Raw genomic sequence first — 21823 nt, forward strand, 5'->3', positions numbered from 1 at the left:
TTCTTTCATGTCTTTTTCTTTTTTCATTTTTATTATTCTTCACAATCTCAAATTTGGTTTTATTTTATCAACTAGTGGGTGAAGATTCTGGTAGAGCCTAGACATCAAAATTCTATTTTTTGCCAGTCAATACGGATTTTCTAACTAAAGCTAATAACTCCAATGTTTTAAGAAAAACAATGTTTTAAACAACTATACACTAGTATTTAAGAACTTTTTTTCCATACATTCTTCAGAAAAGTTTTACCTTTTTTTGATAAATATGTTGTACCGTCCTCTCCCATAGCCCTTATCGTAGTTCTCATTAGCTCGTCTGTTCTTGAAACATGTTGAGTTACAGTAGGAATTGAATATAAACTCTTACTTACAATATAATCAGTTAAAAATAACATATATCAAAATTTGTTAAGAGAAGCGTGTGGTATTGATATATTGTATAATCGTTATGATCAACAAAATAACCCAATGAAGAAATGGTATCGGACCAGTTACGTACGCAAGGTTTTAATTACAAAAATAGTTTTAAATTTAACCTAGTTTTTAGGAGAGCTAGTTTGGTACCACACAAGTGCACACACAAAAAGTTTAATCTTATCTTTTAGAGTTGTTTTAAAAAATTTGATTTGGGTGAAGTTTAGTTATCTAGCGTTTTGGTCACAGATTTTCAAATTTGTTTTAAAAAATTTGATTTGGGTGAAGTTTGGTTTGAAGAGTGTTTGGACATGATTTTTTAAAATATATTTTATTTTTTATTTGAAAAAATATATAACATGACTTATACTCACAAGTTTTAAAAATTATTACAAATACCCAATAGTATCATTATCACAAATCATAGCTCAGAACATAAATAAGTTTGGTATAAAATTATCATTTTTATAATGAATTATATAAATTATTAATTACAGTGAAATCCCATTAGAGAATTACGGTTCCTAATTAAAAAGAAAAAATTAAATGATATGAGTGTTTAGAAAGCCATTAAGCCTACAAATTAGAAGCAAAAGTAAGATGCACAAAGGATTAAGCTGATAAGGGAGCATATTTATTAAATATTTAGTTGGTCGTATTTACATCTATGACTCCAAATAGCATTAAATATTAGGATGGCGTATGTAAAACTAAGCAAATATTTCATTTTGTTATGCTTTTCTATTAAACATTTATAAAATTAAGTCCAAGAATATGTTTAATTCCTCATCTCCTACCGCCATTTATTCCACATGATCAACTAGATGTATCATGTTTATGAGTGCTTATACCTCTAGAGAAGATCGAACAATGTCATTAAAGGTGAAACACTATTACTACAATGACGCATCATAAATCTAATTCGTTTTTAAAAAAGTATAGAATCTTTCTATCCTTGAGATTTGATATTAAACCGGTCAATAATTACTTAAAAATTGGAGAGCTAGTTCTTATTTTTTTGGTCAAATAGGTGTACGGCCCCTTAAACTTGGTTCCAGTTTTTATTTTGACACATTAATTTAGTTCTTTTCCTATTGAACACTTTAAACACAATGCATGACCGGGTTGTAAAAACTTAAGCGCGTGTTTTTAAATGCTTCCCACGTGGAATAACATACCAATAATAGTCTGACACGTGTTTATTTATCTAGGTCGGATAAAAAACCCCATTTTTACCTTATCCACATACCTCGCCTTACTTAATTGATCTTCCACCCAAAATCCCCTTTCTTTAGCCTAATAAACTACATTGAGACCGATTCCTGGTGGAATCTTCATGATTTTGAGTTAGATTCAACTGTCCGTCAACTATTTGGCCATTATATTACTAATATGATTAATCGTTTGCTTCTTTTGACCGTGGTGGTGAGTGGAGTTGGTCGTGACTGAAGTTGAGGGTCTAGACATATTTGCAGACGAATATATTCTTGTTAATTTTCACCATGGTGGACATATTATCAAGGATCATGTCCCGAGATATGTAGGAGAGAGGGGTGAGGATGGTCACATGATAGACAAGGACCACTTTTCTCTTTATGAGCTTTTGTCCTACGCAAAGGATATGGGTTATACTGAGGTAGAGGGTTTTTATTTAATTAATCCTAAATCTAATGACTTTGTCTTGATTGAAAATGATGAACAACTGTATAATATAGTTTGTCACCTTAATCATCTTGATTATATAGATTTGTATATTAAGCATGTAGTTAATTAGCCTGTGTTGCTTGATGAGACTGTCCCATGTGGCCTTTTATGTGGGCCAGAAGTTGTTGAACCAAGTGAAAATACATTAAATAAAGAGGCTAGGGCAACATCTACTGTTTCAGAGGATATAAATATTCAAGAAAGTGCTGCAAATAACACATTTCTGCCCGAAGAAAATCTAGCTGATGTTGGGGTTGCAGGTGAGAATTTACAAGGGGCTGAAGAAACAACAAACATAGATGCTAGTTTGGCATCAGATCTGTCAAGTAGTGAGTCTGAATTAGATAACATTTCTGATGAAGATGATAGTGATGTGAATGAAGAGCTCACTTCATTAAGGCATGAAAGAAGAAAGAAGAAAAAACAGAAGAAACAAAGAAAGAAACCTACTCCAACTGAAGAGATTATTCTGGGAGAAGCTGGAATAGATAAAGGCTTTGAGGATATTGGCAGACCATCTAAGGAGGACAGGTTTGCTGGAAAATTAGGAGGGGATGGAGACTACTACACGAGTTCTGATATTGGAAGTGATGATAGCACAGATGAGTTAGATGTTTTAGCTGAACGAGGTATTGACTTACCTCCTAGAAGGAGAATTAAAAAGGTAAGGTTTGACCCTAACTATTACCTTGCTATTTTTGAGCTTGGTATGGTATTTGAAAATGCTGTAGAGTTTAGAAAAGCAGTAGCCTCATATGCTGTGGAGAACAAAGTGCAACTAACAATTAGGCCTAATAAAAAGGATAGGGTTAGAGTTAAGTGTAAAGGAGCCAAGTGTAACTGGGAATTGTATGCAAGCAATTATGGAGATTCATGTGACTTTACTGTGAAGAAGTACCATCCAGCTCATAAGTGCAACACCAAAAATAAGAACAAATTATGTACTTCTAAGTACATTGCCAATAAGTATAAAGATAAGATTATTTTTCAGCCAAATATTAAGTTGTGGGAGATTCAGAATTTGGTCAGGGATAAGTTAGGTTTGTATGTTGGAAGGACTGTTTGTTACAGGGCTAAGTGTAGGGTGATAAGTCAATTCATGGGTGACTGGAGGATGGACTGGATCAGAAAAGATAGTGAGACTATTCCTTGCAAGAATCTGTTTGTCTATTTCTATCTATGTTTAGATGCTTTGAAAAGAGGATGGTTAGAAGGGTGCAAAAGGATTATAGGATTTGATGGCTGTTTTCTAAAGGGAATCTGCAAGGGTAAGTTACTTGTTGCAGTTGGTAGAAATGGGAACAATCAAATATTTCCTATTGCATGGATTGTAGTTGATCAATAGGCAAAACACTCCTGGAGCTGGTTCATCACATATTTGATTGCAGATTTACAGTTGGGAGATGGTGTTGGCTTAACTGTTATGTCAAATATGCAAAAAGTAAAGTTACAATCAACTTTTAATTTTTCTTTTTCCTGCTTTATATATACTGTCCACTAACAATTATTACTATTTTTTTTGTAGGGACTAGTACCAACTATAAGGGAATTACTACCAATGGCAGAACACAGAATGTGTGTTAGACACATTTGGTCTAAATGGTTCAAGAACTGGAGAGGTGAAGAAAGGAGGAAACAATTCTGGAGATGTGCCAAAGCATCTTATGAAGTAAAATTCAAGGAAGAACTGGAAGTAATGAATAAGCTTGGTTATAAGATATGTGAAGACTTGTTGAAGTATGATAAAGAGTATTGGTGTAGGGCATACTTTAGAGAAGATTCAAAGTGTGATGTCATTGAGAATAACATGTGTGAAAACTTCAATTCTTGGATAGTAGGTCCTAGGCACAAGTCTGTTATAACTATGTTGGAAGAAATTAGACATAAAATCATGAATAGGACCATTGAAATGAGGAGGTTTGCTGAGACTTGGGTTACTGACATTGCACCAATGGCTAGGATGATACCGGAAGAGAACAAAGCCCTTTCTAGGAGGTGTAAGGTTATGTGGAATGCAGAACATGGGTTTGAAGTTGATGAAGGTGTGTACAGATTTATTGTTGATTATAGAACCATGACATGTACTTGTAGATCATGGATGTTGAGGGGCATTCCATGTCAACATGCAGTATGTGCATTCTATGATAGAGAAATGGACCCAATGATTATGTTGCCCACTGGTATAGGAAGGAAACTTTTCTTAAAGCTTACCAGCATTTCATTCAACCAATTCCCAAAATGAAGATGTGGTCGGATTCAACAAATCCATCCATAGAGCCTCCTGAACCTAAACATATGCCAGGTAGACCAAAGAGATGTAGGAGAAAAGCCAAAGATGAACCAAGAAAAAAGTATGGTAAACTATCAAAGAAAGGGGTAAAGATGACTTGTTCAAACTGCCAACAAACAGGACACAACAAATTTGGATGCATGAAAGGGGTAAGTTCTGATATTTGTAATTTTGTCTTTTACATTCTTTTTTTGCAATTCTGATATTCTTTTCTTTTACTTCTGTCAGCATGTTCCAAGAAGTGCTACTCAACAAAGTCAAAATATGCCACCACCTCCACCAAAATCATCTCAGGAAATACCATCTCAACAAAGCAATCCATCCTCTATATGTGAGGATACAAGTGTTGTCAAAAGACAAAGCAACAACCAATCAATTGGGATTGGTAGAGGAAGAGGAAGAGGAAGAGGCCATAGACTATGTAGGGGAAAAGGAAGAGGAACTACACTAGGAGGAGGCTCGGCTAATAAAGCAACCATTGGACATAAAAGGCCAAGGCATACTGATTTTGGGATTTTCACTGACACTATGACTGGAACTACTATCCTGAATGTAAGGGTGTATAATTTATTATAATGCAGTTTTGTGGGCTGGAATTATTCTATTTTTTACTAATTCATTGTATTTTACAGCCTGGTATATCAGCTGGGACATTCAAGGATATATCTGCAACTAACATAGACATTGGATTTAAGCTCCCCATATTGAAGTATAAAGGAAGAAATGCAATGACAAGGTCACAACTTCAGCAAATGAGTGCAGCAAGGAAAAAAGGTTCTTCAAGTCAAACAAGTTCAGCTGCATCTACACTGTGAAGCAGACCAAGTTTTAGTTATGTTATCTAAGATGTCACTACCAGTTTTTTGTTTGGGCAGTTATGCTCTATTAGAGTTTACTAGTTTGGGCAGTTATATGTTTGGGAAAATAATACTCTATTTTTTGTAATTTGTAGGCCAAAATAATGCTCTATTTTTTTAGCTTGGATGTAATGCTAGTCCATCACATTATGCAATGGAATATTTAGGCAGTTATGTTTTCAATTCATGAATATGAATTTGTATTTCATTCATAACACATTATAGAAGTGCAGTTGAACTTAAATTTGCATTAAAAATTGATCATTTCCATTTCATTCATAACAAGATAGTGTACATTAACAAAAGGCCAAATTCCTAGTACCTACTTCCAACATACTACATTTTTCTTGAACTAATAGCAGCAACTACAAAATAATTAGCACCAACATATCATAAAAATACTACATTGTTCTTCAAACCACCAGCATCACCAAAGTCAAATCCATATAAACAGCACCACCACCACAACAAATAACCACTTCAACCGTGCAGCTGTTTTCTCAGCTCTTTCGACTCTCTTCAACAGACCCCGTATAACCCTCTTAGCTTGGTCAGGAATTTCATCATCATGCCATCTGAAATATTTGCAGCCACCTCGACCCTACAAAATTCAAAAAGAAATGCGGCCAAAAATAATTAAAAACAGATTTCTTTATTAAGAAATTCAAGGGTCTAACAAAAACAATACGACCGACTTACCAATTTACAACCATAAAATCGGCGACTTGGATTTGCAGATGACCATGATATAGTCAGAGGCGCATTAAATCCACAGTGGCAAATTTCCATTCCATTGCGAGAAGTTGTTGATTTTTGTGATATGGAACTGATAAACGAGAAAGATGAGGAAGATATCAGATCACGATTCAAGCTTGGGCACCTAAGCTTCAATAGAAAGGGAAATGGCGAATTTGCAAGGGAAGAAGACGAAAGAGGAATTAAGGCATTCTTGAGAGAAAAAATGGAAAAATCGGGTGTTTTAAAGTGGGTCTAACGAGTGTGTTTTATTTTTATCATTGGAATATCCACCTAAGCAAATATTAATAACATTCACGCGCTTATCATGTGTGGACATAACGTTCCTTTGGCCGGACATGCGTTGTGTTTAAATGGTATACACCAAAATAGAATTAAAATGTTCAATAGGAAAAGCGCTAAATTAAGGTGTCAAAATAAAAACTGGAGCCAAGTTTAAGAGACCGTCTATATATTTGCCCTATTGTTTTCTTTGATAAGCTAAACTCTGACAACTGTATCGATATGCCGAAATTTAATGCAAATAATCTCCAAAAAATTGGCCAATACATTTCACTTATGCTCAAATAAAAGAAAGAAATAAGCTCAATCATATGAGTAGCAAATGACTAAAAATTTCATTAGTTATTGAGAACATACACGGTTATGAAGTAATACAATTGATACAATTTCTATCACCACTATAAAATAAAATATGGACTTATACTGAAATATTCTTATATCATCTCAGCATTATCTTACTATAGGTACTAAATTTTTTATAAACTTTCTTTTTATTACTCATCACAAAAAGGAGGGAAAAATGAGAAGGCAAAAGAACCTATATTTTCACTTCATAACATTACAAGTACCAAACTGAAGTTTCATAAACTAGATACTCAAAGAAACCAAATAGTTATTTGTTCAGAGTACAAATTCTTCAAGATTGCCACATAGTACATTCTTTAAATCTAGAGATGTTCAGGGAATTGTTACTGCTCAAGACTAATATACATACCTCACTCATCGAACTCCTTTGTACTTCTCTTTGGTGAATAATCAGTCTATACCAAAGTCCAAAAATAAAAATAATTTAGATTTCAACTTACATAGGAGAAGATGTAATCAAACAAAAAATGTCCTTTATGATATAGTAAGCTTAAAATTGTACTTAATCTTGAAACTTCCGGTTAGAAGTTAATCAATTTAAAATTTGAATGCTTGATAAACCAAGTAACATCAATGACTATTCTGTATTATTCTGTTTGCAAGAGCGCCACATGCATGAAATACACCCAGTCTAAGTATTATATTTTTCTTTCTCAAATTTTTAGTTTGTTTTTATTATCAATTTGCAGCATCTCCCTCCCCCCCGATAAGTGCATCAAGTTGTAACATATTACATTCAATTTATAATAATTTATGAACAGAAAAGAATAAAGTTAGACCATGTCACAGTTATCAAATACATTCCACAACAATCATACTAAACCCTCCTTTTTTTGTTTGTCGTCAATCTTAGTACATAGACTCACAGAATATAAAATATCTCATTACAATATTACAATGTGTTGTATAGTTATTGTGTTGTAAGTCACAAATAAAACTTAATAGCAAAGAATAGTACAATTTTATGAAGTACTTAATTCGAAAGTGTAAATAGTATATGCTAGCGTTTAAAAAAATTATGCAATCTATGTATCAAATAGAAATAACAGTAAGTAAATAAACAACATCAATCGCTTTTCTAGTGTATTTCAGGAGCGAATAAAGTTAAACTCCCAACTGCTTATTTCAATAAAATGCGTGCAGAGATTTAGGTTTTACCATGTCACAACCCAAACTCTAACCATGATCGTGATGGCGCCTCCCAAAATATTACTACTAAATCGATTATAAGAATTTAATAAAATATTTTAACATTTGAATTTCTCATAAACTAAATCAACTTTAAATATAATTTTTGAAATACGGAAACGAGCCCCAAACATCGGGGTATCACTAAGTTATGAGCGTCTAAATCTATGAACTAAGAAATGAAATTGTCTAACTGTCAATACAATCCAAAAGAAAAAATGATAAAAGGAGTAACAAGGTCCTGCGGACGCTAGCATCTACCTTGCAATATCTACAGATAGCCGGCCTGAACTCAACGATTGCCGTTCTCTAACTCACCTGAATTTGCACATAAAGTACAGGGTGTAGCATGAGTACAACCACCTCAGCAAGTAACAAAAATAACTAAGAAACTGAGCAATAGTGACGAGCTAAGTAAAACAATCTAATTATTTATTTTCACAATTTAAAAATAAACAGAATTAAACAGGTAAATTCCATAACTTAGTAAATGCCACAAGAAAGTTTAACAAATAAATGCAGCAATAACACAAATAAATACAACCTCACAGCAGTGTCACTCTATCACTCATCACTCGTACTCAGCACTCAATACTCAAAACACTCAACACTCTGCGCTCACTGGGGGTGTGTACAGACTTCGGAGGGGCTCCCAAAGCCCAAATGCTAAGCACAGACAACTCACGTGCCATCATATCAATACTTGGATCCGCACGGTCAACTCACTTGCTACGCGGATAACTCACACACTATGGTATCAATACCTGGACCCGCACGATCAACTCACGTGCTACGTGGACAACTCACGCGCTATGGTATTAATATCCTCATAACCAGGCCCTCGGCCTCACTCAATCGTGTACCTCACTAGCCTCACCATCATCAACAATAAGGGAACACAACCCACATCAAGTATCACCGCGTAATAGCAATTAATAGAGACTGAGATAAGCATGTACAATAATTTTTATGAATGAGTACAAATAATGTGAGCATGAATAAAGCCTAATCATGATCTCTAACATGAAGGCAAACAAGTTCAACAACAAATAAACACGTAACCACAGATAATAGCCATTAGGCCTCATAGCCTCATGGGACGGACCAAGTTTTAATCCCTCGCGGTGCACACCCACACGCTCGTCACCTAGCATGGGTATCACTTTCAAACAATCGCGTGATGTCAAATCTCCGGGTTTATACCCTCAAAGCCAGAGTTTAAACTGTTACTTACCTTAACAGCGTAAAAATCCTATTCCGGGATGCCCTCGTCTTTGGACTCGGTCTCCAAATGCTCTGAATCTATTCACAATTAATTTAATTCAGCTCACAAAAATTATAGGAATTAATTCCATATCAAAATACTAATATTTTCCAAAAATTCGAAATTACGCCCCAAAAATCACCCGTGGGACCCATGTCTTGGAATCCGATAAAACTCACAAAATCCGAACTCCCATCCAACCACGAGTCCAACCATACCAAAATTACTCAAATCCGACCACAACTCAGCCTTCAAATTCTCAATTAAAGTCTGAAGTTTTCTACTATTTTCAACCCAAAACACTAATTTATTGATAAAAACAATAATAGATTCATGTAATTTAACCAAAATCGAGTTAAAATAACTTACCCCGTTGTTTCCTCTGAAAATCACCCAAAATCGCCTCAAATCCGAGCTCCAAATCGTCAAAAACTGAAAATGGGACTAAGTCCCATTTTTAGAACTTAAACTCACTGCCCAAGCTTTTCTTCTTCGCGAACGCAGTCAGTGCCTCGCGTTCACAAAGCACAAAATATCTCCCATCCAAATTCCTCCTTCGCGAACGCGACATCACCCTCGCGTTCGCGAAGCACAAAAATGCCTCTGCCTCAATACCTTCTACGCGAACGCGTTCAACCCCTCGCGAATGCGATGCTTCATTCCCTCTCACTACGCGAACGCAACACCCCCTACGCGAACGCGTAGACCAATTGCCTGGGGTCCTCAGCTGCTACCTCTCTTCTTCGCGAACGTGTAACACCTCTCGCGTTCGCGATGCTCATCTAGTCCACCCTTCGCGAACGCGTGCTTCTCTTCGCGAACACGAAGAGCAAATATTGCCAGCCTCTCAGTTCCACTTCGCGAACACGAGGCTCCACTCGCGAACGCGATGAAGAAAACCAGATGGTGCATCAGAAAAATTTCAGCAGAGTTCCAAGTCCAAAATCCAACCCGATAATCATCTGAAACTCACCCGAGCCCCTCGGGACTTCGACCAAATATACCAACAAGTCCTAAAATATCATACGGATTTAGTCAAATCCTCAAATCACCTCAAACAATGCTAAAACCATGAATTACACCTCAATTCAAGCCTAATGAACTTTGAAATTTCTAATTTTTACAAACGACTCCGGAACCTACCAAATCACGTCCGATTGACCTCAAATTTTGCACACAAGTCATAAATGACATACAGAGGTATTTCAATTTTCAGAATCGGATTCCGACCCCGATATAAAAAAGTCAACCCCCGGTCAAACTTTTCAAAAAATTAAACTTTCGGCATTTCAAGCCTAATTCCTCTACGGACTTCCAAATAATATTCTGGACACACTTCTAAGTCCAAAATCACCATACGAAGCTAACAGAACCATCAAAATTCAAATTCGAGGTCGTTTACATATAGATCCATATCCGATCCACTTTTCTAACTTAAATTTTCAATTGTGAGACTAAGTGTCTCATTTCACTCCGATTTCCTTCCGGACCTGAATCAACTAACCCGATAAGTCATAAATCAATTGCAAGACATAAATTGAGCAGTAAATAGGGGAACGAGGTTATAATATTCAAAATAACTGGTCGGATCGTTACATACCATCATAAAGATAAACATAAAAACGTAGAAAATAAATGCTGAGGGATCTTAGAAAGGGTATCAAGGTAGATCGTTGATAGCCTTTCTGAAAAGAGACAAAGGAGGAGCGTTGAGTCTTCCATGACCATGGAAATTAAATTATTTTCAATCTTTTGTGTACAAAATCGTTTCAATGAGATAAATTCTAAGTGGGAATGAATCTTAAACATTCCTAAAAGATCGGCAAAGTCAAGAAGTTTAAAAGAATATAGAGAAAAAAGATATGATATCAAATGATTGTCTTTATCAGTGTTGTCAAAGGCGACAAGTTTTAAAAGGTACTCAGGTCAATCGGATTGGTCAATCGGATTTAAGAGCAAGTGCAATAAAAGTATGGACTTCATTAAAAAAGATGCAATAAAAAATAAAATAAAAATAAATCTACATTGCAAAAAAAATGGGACTTCATATGTATTCCTTGACAATTAATATCTCTTTTCCGATTATGTCTATTGTTTAGTACCGCTCGATTCAAAATAGGACGTAATACAACTACTAATTTTCCAACGGACTAAACTTTAAGCCAAATAAAACTTTATAGAGGTATTATGTGTATATTAAATTTTTTTTTGATAATGTACATGTATAGTAATATTAGTGGTACCTTATCAAGAGTTACTCATTCTTTAACAAACGGTAGTTGATTTCCTGCATTTTTAGCAAGAAAAATTCTAGTTCTTCAGCTAAGATCAGTGTCAACCACGTCCACGTGAAGGTACTAAAAAAAATAGAAAAGAATATTCCTCCATCAAGGGATAACTCAAGTCATTAGGCTGCTCTTTACATCAGATTTATATAAAAATCAGTGAACTAATAGACTTATACTAAAGTTTAAAATTTAAATAGAAAATACTCTTCATTTGTAATAAAAGTGCTTTTAATGCTGAGAAATATAAAACATATTTCTCAAGTACCATGTAAATCAACAAAATATTATAGAAAGCAGAAAGTCTTTTAAAACTCCACATAATTAGTCAAATGGACAATTCTAGTAAAATGTGGTCTTATATAAACAAACCAACGATGCATTAGAACCAAAGAGCCTTGATCCTATCATCAATTGCTAATGCATCCCATTGAACGAACAAATCATGTATAAGAGGTCATCCTTTAAAGGACTGATTTAACCTTGCAGACTGTAGCATACTTTACCGCCGTAAAAGGTATATTTTCATATCTATCATTTAAGAACTAAGCTGTAGGGTGATTTTTATTTACTTGTATCATTTAATCAGTGAAATTCTCCAGCAAATCAGAGATCAATAGTTTCATCATACCGATAAAGCATAGAAAATAACATAGGACACACAGATGACAGAACAAACAATAGTGAGATCCAAAGGAAGAAAATGAATGCCGAAGAACATTAAAGAGAGAGTCAGACAGTATAATAAAGAAAATAGCATGAATTAGCCATGAAAATAAAAAATTTGAAGAAAATCTGAAGAAGATTAAGGCAAAATGATACAAATACTAACCTGAAATTACCACACCCAAATGAAACGATGATGAGAACTCAAAGAGCCATCCATGTTTATTGAAGGAATCATATTTAATTTCTTTGTTGTTGGTTGGAATTAACAAGAGGGATGAAAGAATAAAACTTCTAGAATTATGTTTGAGTGTTGGTATTAGAATGAAAGTGAAATCGGCACTGAGTGAACACGTACAATACATTTTATGACATGTGTTAAATGACTCTTTTACCCTTGGTTTCCTTTTCTATATAATAGAAAAGATAAATCTATTATCAGCAGATTTATTGATACTTCACTGTACATATTATGGACTAATCTGATATCTGACTAAAGTTTCAAACGAAAGGATGGGTTTTCGCCAAATTCCTCTGTTGGTATTAATGGATTATGTTTTAATAAACTTAAATTTAATATTAATTCTGCAACTTAATTAGTGATCAAAATTAGTAGAATAATTTGCGCTAAGCTTTGTAACCTGTTGATTAGTTAAACTAAAAGAGTACTAGGATAGCACAAATCGTTACACAGGCACAAATCGTTACACAAATCGTCCTTGGCCGTAATTATGGCACCGAGTTTCTTCAAAGAAGGACAACCCTTGTAGCCATGACTAGTGTCCTTGCAGATGTAACAACCCTTGCGGGGACCAGCTTCCGTCCTCCTTTGGTTGTACTGGTCGCGCCAGTGCACCTTGTTGCCTTGTTCTCTGGAATCGCGATCAGGGGCAGCAACTTGCTTTCCCTTGTCCCGATATCCATGGTCTCCATCCGGTTGGAAGTTGGTGTCCCTTGCCTTTGTGGCTTCTGTCCTATAATCATTTAAGGACTCAGCCACCGCAATAGCTTCATCGACGTCTTGGACTTGACGTCGCTGCAATTCCTGTCTTGCCCAGTCTTGAAGGCCATCAATGAAAGTGAATAGCAAGTCATCGCTTGCAAGGTTCGGAATCTGCAGGATGAGTTTAGTGAAATCCTTCATGTACTCACTTATGGAAGTTGTTTACCTGAGCTCTCTCAACTTCCTACGTGCCTCATTGACAACATTTAGGGGGTAGAACTGGCGCTTCAGTTCGAACTTGAACTGTTCTCAGCTCTTGATGGAGCAAATTCCCTTCTCCATGTCGGCTTTCTTCCTTCCCCACATTTGCCTCATCAACGATGCAAAGGTACTCAAAGTAGTCTTCCATCTTCCAGATGAAGTTCTCTACATCTTGAGCATTTCGTTCGCCCCTAAACTCCTTCGGTTTTGGGCCCTCGATTTTGGTCTCACGCACTATCACATGACCAGTGCCACCGGCTAACTCTACTGCCTTTAGTTGTTGTCTTAGGGCTTCGATTTCCCCGTGTAACGTTGATACAACCTCGGTCAGCTTAAGCTCAAGGTTGGTCAGTCCTTCCGTGTGCTCAAAAATCGCTTGATCTATCGTCTCTTTGACTTCATCAAGTCTATCTAGAGTAGTAGACTCAAGCGAGCGAAAGTTCTGTTCAACTTCTCCTATGTGCTGGTTTAAAGCATCTAAACTAGCTTCGGTGAGACCCATTCTTACGCTTAAGAGATTTGAGGCAGACCTGTTGTGGGGGCAGCTTAAGAACTGGCGCCCCAATTGTTAAGGCTATGACGGGATCTCGCGCTTTGATTGTTCCTCTCTTCTTTGGTTTCTGCCGTTTTATTGGTGACTCGTCTCTTCCACGAATGTTATCTAAATTGACGTTATCTCCATCAGTTGCCATGGTCGATTAACCTTGCTCTGATACCAGTTGTCACGGAACTATTTTTCTGAGGGTTCGGTGAGGGCAGCGAAGTTAGCCTGACTACTACTTAGCTTCAGCCCTTAGACAATAAACAGCACAATCGTGCTAAGCAATGGGAATCACACGAAACAAGAAAAAAGTTATGAAAGAAAGAGACTCAGATTTGGGAGGCAAGTGCCCTTTGCTCTCATACCCTAAACTACAGTGATATTTTTAGACTTTCAAACTTTATTACTTGCACTCAAATTAAATGTCATTGTAACTCTTTTTCAACATTCTATGATCAAGCTTCTAGTATTTGAATTAGTTACATCGATTACTAAATTTGACGCGCTGATTTTTTCCTATGTTTTAATTATCATAAGAATCAGTCGTTATCCTTTATAGGAAGAAGTCAACTCTTTCCACGGCCAGAGAGCATCACTATAATTACTTGTGTAAATTTTAGTTTTCTTGAGAATTTTGCCCAAATTGTTTGTCAGATTCCCATGCACCCATTTATTACTTTGTTTTCAGTTCTTCTCCGGACTTTCAACCTTTATTATAGCCTGTTTGACCAAGTTTTTTGGGAGGCTAAAAGTGCTTTTGGCCAAAAATTGAGGTGTTTGGCCAAGTTTTTAGAAGAAAAAAGTGCTTTTAAGGAGAAGCAAAAGCAGTTTTTGAGAAGCAGGAAAATGTAACTTCTCTCCGAAAGCACTTTTCTGAGAAGTACTTTTGAGAAAAATACAATTAGATGCAGTTTTATAAAGCTTGACCAAACACTAATTACTGCTCAAAAGTACTTTTTAAATTAATTAGCCAAACACAAACTGATTCTCACCAAAAATATTTTTTGAAAAGTACTTTTAAAAAACACTGCTCAAATAAATAGATTTTAGAAGTTTACTATTACTTGCACTCAAATAATAATTAGATGCCATTGTAACTCTTTTGCGAAAACTCTGAAAAGGAACAGTAGAGAAACAGTGAGTGTGGGCCGAGTGGCAAAGACTAAGACCACTGTCTTACGCCACGCCCCAACAAAAGTCTAATCAAAGTGGGCTGAGTGACTCTTTGTCATTTTGCTGCTTCACTATCACGCCAAAATTAACTTATTCAATCTTGATTATATTTTCGGAAAATAGCATCTTGGTAATCAACACACAAGAGTATCTTTGCAGTTTTGTAGGAAACAAAGGCCAGAAACAACTTCTATGAAATTATCATTAATATTTCATAAGATTTGACTTGAAAAGAATATGATAAAGATACTACTGGTGTTTATCAACGTGGCCATTTAGGTTCGCTGATACACCATTTTATCATACCATCTTGATTATGATATGTGACATTCCTATGCAAAAAACAGTGCCTGTTCACCTAATGATGGCGGTGGAAATTTTTTAGTGAGGAAAACAACGCATGTGTTACAGCCAACTCATTGGTATGTACTTACATAGATGTGGTTCTTTTGGACTCAAAAAATCAAAATATGTGAGAAAACAATATAGTGACCAAAATATATATAACGACCTTTTAAAGGGCGCTATACCTTAACGGCCGTTTGTCCGTTAAAGTATAGCGTCCTTTTAAAAGACGCTATAGTTGAACGTGAAAAGAGCCGGAAGATATAACGCCTTTTATTAAGACGTTATACTATAGCGTCTTAATAAAAGGCGCTATACCCACATAAAAACCCACCCCTTCCCTTCCCCACCAAACCAGAAACTTCCCCCCCCCCATTTTTAAGGGAAAAAAAGCTCGAGCGGAGCCCCCATTTTCAACGAAAAAAAGCTCGAGTGGAGCCCACCGGTCCCATAAAAAGTATAAATTCTTGGTCCCACATCCTTGCTAAGACGTATTCTAGTAGTGGGTTGCTTGTTCCGGCTCCAAATCACCAAATCTTCAACTTTTCAAAAATCTTAAATCTAGGTATTCCGATTTAGTTTTTGTTAAAACTAGTATAAAAAATACATATTAGTTGTTTTTAATGTGCTCTATATTTTTTTTGTGATTGTTTTGCGATTTAACTTATTTGTTATTTTTTATCCGGACTATAGTATTAGTTTGCTAAAAAAAATAATAAAATAGAAAAATTATTAATAGTTGTTAAAAAAAATATTAATTAGTTACTTTTTACTGTGGTATATGTATTTTTGTGATTATTTTTTTTATTAAATTAATATGTTATTGTTATCCGCTTTAGATTATTTATTTGCTAAAAGACTAGTCAAATAGATAAATTGTTAGTTTAGTTCCCTGTAGTGGTATCTTGTGGCCTAATTTAGTGCTCGTATTTGTAATGTAGTGCCCTTTAGCATAGTAAAATACAGTGCCCTTTAGCGTAGTATCATTGTAGTTAAATAAACTAACATTTAAAATAACAGACCTATTGAGTGATAAATCGGAAAAATTTTCTCATCATGAACACAAGAATTCAGGATACCTCGGTGCTATTATGCCTCAAATATCGAGCCCGGAATCCATATGTGAATATTTAATAATTAAATCTTCTATAATTATGAAAATTAATTATATAATTTTATTATAGTAAAAAATAAGTGAGTCATAAACAAAAATATATAATAATAAAATTAACATATAAAACTAATATATAAATTAATAAAACTAACATATACAATATTAAACTAACATATAAATAATAAACTAATATTTAAAATAACAGACCTATTGAGTGATAAATCGAAAAATTTTTCTCATCATGAACACAAGAATTCAGGATACCTCGGTACTACTGTGCCTCAAATATCGAGCCCGAAACCCATATGTGAATATTTAATAATTAAATCTTGTATAATTATGAAAATTAATTACTATATAATTTTATTATAGTAAAAAATAAGTGAGTAACAAATAAATATATAAAATAATAAAACTAACATATACAATATTAAACTAACATATAAATAATAAACTAACATTTAAAATAACAGACCTATTGAGTGATAAATCGGAAAATATTTTTCATCATGAACACAAGAATTCAGGATACCTTGGTGCTACTGGGCCTCAAATATCGATCCCGAAACCCATATGTGAATATTTAATAATTAAATTTTGTATAATTATGAAAATTAATTATATAATTTTATTATAGTAAAAAATAAGTGAGTAACAAACAAACATATAAAATAATAAAACTAACATGTAAAATAATAAAACTAACATATTAAAGTAAAATAATGTAATTAATATTGTTCAATTTACAGTAGCCGACATGGAGATTCCGCCTTTGCATCCCGGACCTGCCACACTAGAGCTACTGTTGCTACAGGGCGAGCATATGTTGTCCTATATATGGGAGGGACAGTTACTGGCCCAGACGTTCCGCGCCAGGAGAGTAGACGATATGTGGGACTTTCTTAGGGGCCACCCTCTCCATCTCTGTATAGTCAGACGCCTCCAGGATATGAGTTTTTATAGGATTGTGGAGATAGGCCGGCTGTAGCTGGATTGGTCGTTGATCACGGCCCTGATAGAGCGGTGGCGACCGGAGACGCACACATTCCATTTGTCCATTGTTCATTGGCGCAAATAGCAAAAGCTAAGGGAATATACTTCCATTAGCATCTACTACAACGGCGATCAACAACTTATTATCATACTTTCCATAGACATGAGTGCCGTCTATGGATATTACCGGCCCACAATGCGAAAACCATCAATTGCTGGTTTAAATGCCTAGAACACATATTTGAATATATGTTCTGGTATTTTCGGACTTCGCTCAAGCTTTCATTCAACAACAGTCCCGGGGTTAAAGTGTTGCAATGCATCCATGTACCTAGGTAGAGATGCAAAGGACTTATCCCAGTTACCATAAACAATTTCAAACGCACATTTGCGCCCGAGAAATGTCTTTCTTTTGGTAATGGTTCACCCATATTTCTGGTGGACGGATGTTATACACTTTTTGATCTTGTACCTTATGGACGCTTCAATGTGTGGAATCAAGATAAGAGAAACCAAGTCAGCATTCAAGTTAAAATGATTCCCACTGAATGTGTCCATTTCACAATTGTGGGTGCCAATGTATTTAGCCACAACCCACATATTTGTTTTCTTCTTCCTCACACGCAGCATCTAATTACAAACCGTAAATCATCTATGACAGACTACCTTGTATACATCTGGAGATGAGTCATGTACCGTGATCTCACGACACTCTTTTACGATGTATATTAGCACCGCCCTGGTTAGGCACGCTTTATCGGGAAAAGGCATGTCCTTTGACAGCACCGTTGCTCTAGATTCATCCCACATTGTTGTCCGAATTTCGTCAATATCCCTTGGGAGGGCATCCACATCCGGCATACTTGGAAAATGATCAAGGTAGGGAATCTCCCTTGAATGAAACGATACGTGGGACTCGTACACTCTTGGTCTAACGATGGGTGGAGTATGTTCCCTCGTCAAATCAGGTCCAGCATTCTCTTCCTCCTCATCATCACCCTCATCAGGGAAGGGTGTGTAATCTCCAGACTCATCGGCATTGTTGTCATGATTACTATTCTCTTCCTGACTCTGTGCATCTTCCAGATCCCGATTAAATATGTTGTCTTCGGGCAATTGAGTAAGGACGGGACCTTCAGGATGCTCGTTTTCACTGCACAACCAACAAAATAATGAGTTACTTAAATTGATAAATACTTTACATATAGCTATATCAGTTCACTTATAAATCATAATGTGTTGACATCTCATGATGGACATTATCCTGTTGGTGATAACTCCCGAATGGACCACTATGATCCAACACATCAGAACTAGGCATATTCCAACTCGGCATTGGTTCATAACTTGTAAAATTTATATCTGGCCGGTACCCCCTGTGGAATATATGAGTGTTAATACAAATTCAATACATCAAAAATAAATATCGTAACACAAAGGAAAATTTAAGTTTACTACTCGTCTTTGGATTATGTAAACTAGGAGAAAAATTATTTCCTCGCTCCTCATTCGCCCGTGGAGATAAGTTTAGATCAGGCCAAACTCTTTCAGCCGGAACCTGTTCGACTAAAACTGCTCCAAAATAACTACCCGATGATTGATGGATATCCTTGCTTTGCGCAACCTCATTATTGCAAACGTCTTCAACTTTGACGTACATTTCCAACATTGTTTTCACAAGAAATTCCCGGTATTCATCCGAAGTCCTCAAAAAATCTCTCAAAGTTTCATCGTCCTTGATGTTAAACTCAGCATAACAAGCAACCCCTTGCGGAGTGACAGAATACAGATATCTTCTGGTTACTTTAAGGTTCGTCGAGCATTTTCTCACACTCATTTTTTTTTACACAACAACGATACCAATGTATGTGTCACGACCTAAAATCCATTAGAGGTCGTGATGGTGCCGGACACCGCTATTAGGCAAGGTAAAAATAAATACTTAATTTGGTTCTAATTTTAAATATTTTTGAAATCATATTTTCTTCAATTAAATAGTAAAATATGGAATTTACAGAATAAATAATAATATTTTTAACAATTTCAATACTGGACAACTAATAACCACCCCAAAACTCGGTGTCACAAGTGCATGAGCCTCAACTAGGAACGTAAATTAAAACACAACATCCGTCCGAAATACAAATTTGGACAGGGGAAATATAAATACTCTGAAGGAGACTCTGCTGGCTGCGGATCGTAACGTGAAATGCAGCTCACCTAAGTCCCCGTAATAACCGTGCCTCTGCGCCCACAAGGCCACTAGACATATATGCACCTGCACAAAATGTGCAGCAAGTGTAGTATGAGTACGTAAATCAACGCGTACCCAGTAAGTATCCCACCTAACCTCGAAGAAGTAGTGACGAGGGATCGACTTCGACACTTATTATGGGCGATAAATAAAATATCAATGATATGATTAGGCATGGATTACGTAGAATGATTGTAAGCTTAATGTCATGAAATAAGTAAACAATTCTTTTGTTCATAAGAAATTTTCAAATTTATTTTCCATTATTTAACAATTTATCTCAGGCCAAGGAGGCAATATCATTTATTGCAAATTCCAAAGCAATCAAGTTCAATCATGCGCAAATCATGCCGAGGTCGTACTACCCGATCCAACATAAATATTTAAACTGTGCAGTGCCGAGGGTCGAACTACGCGAACCATAGATGCAATTATTTAATCTGTCGAGGCGTTCAGCCCGCCCCACAAAAGAGAAAATACACATTAAACAACCAAATTCAAGATTTATTATGGAAAATTATTCCAAAATTTTTAATTCTCATTTAACGGTCAAGTACATGAAGTTTAACCTTTTTAAAGTTCCTTTACCAAGTTTCGATATGATTTAAGCAATTTAAATTAACAAGTAGGATGCAAGCATCGCAATTATAAAATGATCTGGGTCCTAGACTACCCGGACATAAACATATTAGTAGCTACGTACGGACTCTCATCACCTCGTGCGTATGTAGCCCCCACAAATAGAAGCACATATTGAATTATTTCACCTATGGGGTTAATTCCCTCTTACAAGGTTAGAAAGGAGACTTACCTCGCTCCGAAGTTCCACAGCCGGCTCCCAAGCCTTTCCAACAACTCAAACCGATACCCAACGCTCCAAAACTAGTCAATAAATGTGCAAACCCATAAAAATATACTCTAATACTCACAACAATTCGATTTAAACAAATTCCCAACTCCGCTCGAAAAGTCAATAAAATCACTCTCATCCCCACGTGCCTGAATTTCAAAATTTCTCGAGGATAAACATTACCCATAACCCCACGAACTCAAATATATAATTTATTCTCAATTTCATACCCAAATTCGTGGTCAAAATCCAAAATACCAATTCTAGGGTTTCTACCAAAAATTTCATAATTTTCCCAAATTTTCCTCCTTAAATCCACATATAAACTTTACATTTAGCTCACAACAAGTAAGAAACTACTTAACTTGTGTTACATGATGAAGACTCCTCAAAATCGCCCAAGAACCGAGCTCCAAAAATCCCAAATGAAAATGAAAAAATGACCAAGTTCGATCCCTTATGTTCTGCCCAGTTTCCGCTTATGCGGATTGCTTGACCGAATTTGCGGTCCCGTTTCTGCGGATCTCCAATCGCTTCTGCGATCCAGGGCTTCCAGCCCATTTTCGCATATGCGGTCTCCCATGCGCAGATGTGCATCTGCATCTGCGGATATGCTTCCGCACCTGCGCCCCTAGGCTTTCTCTCAATCTCGTACCTGCGACGCACCTCCGCATCTGCGACCTCGCAGTTGCGGACAACCTTTCGCACCCGCAGTCACTGCCCAGCTTCGCCCAAACCGCACCTGCGACCCTTTCCTCGCTTCTGCGGTCACGCACCTGCGGTCAAACTTGCGCAGGTGCGATTATACCAGAACTGGTGCACTTCAGCCATTCCTTAAGTCTAAAACTTGCTCCGTTAACCATCCGGGACCCACCCGGACCCCCCGGAACCTTAACCAAATATACCAACATGTCCCATAACACATTACGAACTTAGTCGAGCCTTTAAATTACATCAAACAATGCTTAAAACACGAATCACCCTCCAATTCAAACTTAATGAACTTTAAAACTTCAAACTTCTACCTTCGATGCCGAAACCTACCAAATCACGTCCGATTGAACTCAATTTTTGCACACAAGTCATAATTGATATCACGGACCTATTCCAACTTCCGAAATTAGAATCCGACCCCAATATCAAAAAATTCACCCCAACCAAACTTCTCAAAAACCTTCAAATTTTAAACTTTCGCCAAATGACCCCGAAATTTCAAATGTACATCCGGACGTGCTTCCAATACCAGAATCACCATATGGAGCTATTCCCAGACTCAAAAT

General features: G+C 36.1%; 1 long non-coding RNA gene across 1 annotated transcript; it reads right to left on the reverse strand.

Annotated features, from left to right (window-relative positions):
- Nucleotides 1-7858: 7858 nt before the first annotated feature.
- LOC104098936 (uncharacterized) lies at nucleotides 7859-12410 on the reverse strand. The gene is made up of 2 exons (XR_686880.4): nucleotides 12236-12410; nucleotides 7859-8172 (listed from the first exon to the last, which is right to left on the reverse strand). It is a non-coding gene; the product is annotated as an uncharacterized lncRNA (long non-coding RNA).
- Nucleotides 12411-21823: the final 9413 nt, after the last annotated feature.

The sequence above is a fragment of the Nicotiana tomentosiformis genome, chromosome 1 (genome assembly GCF_000390325.3).
Source record: "Nicotiana tomentosiformis chromosome 1, ASM39032v3, whole genome shotgun sequence".
NCBI lineage: Eukaryota > Viridiplantae > Streptophyta > Magnoliopsida > Solanales > Solanaceae > Nicotiana > Nicotiana tomentosiformis.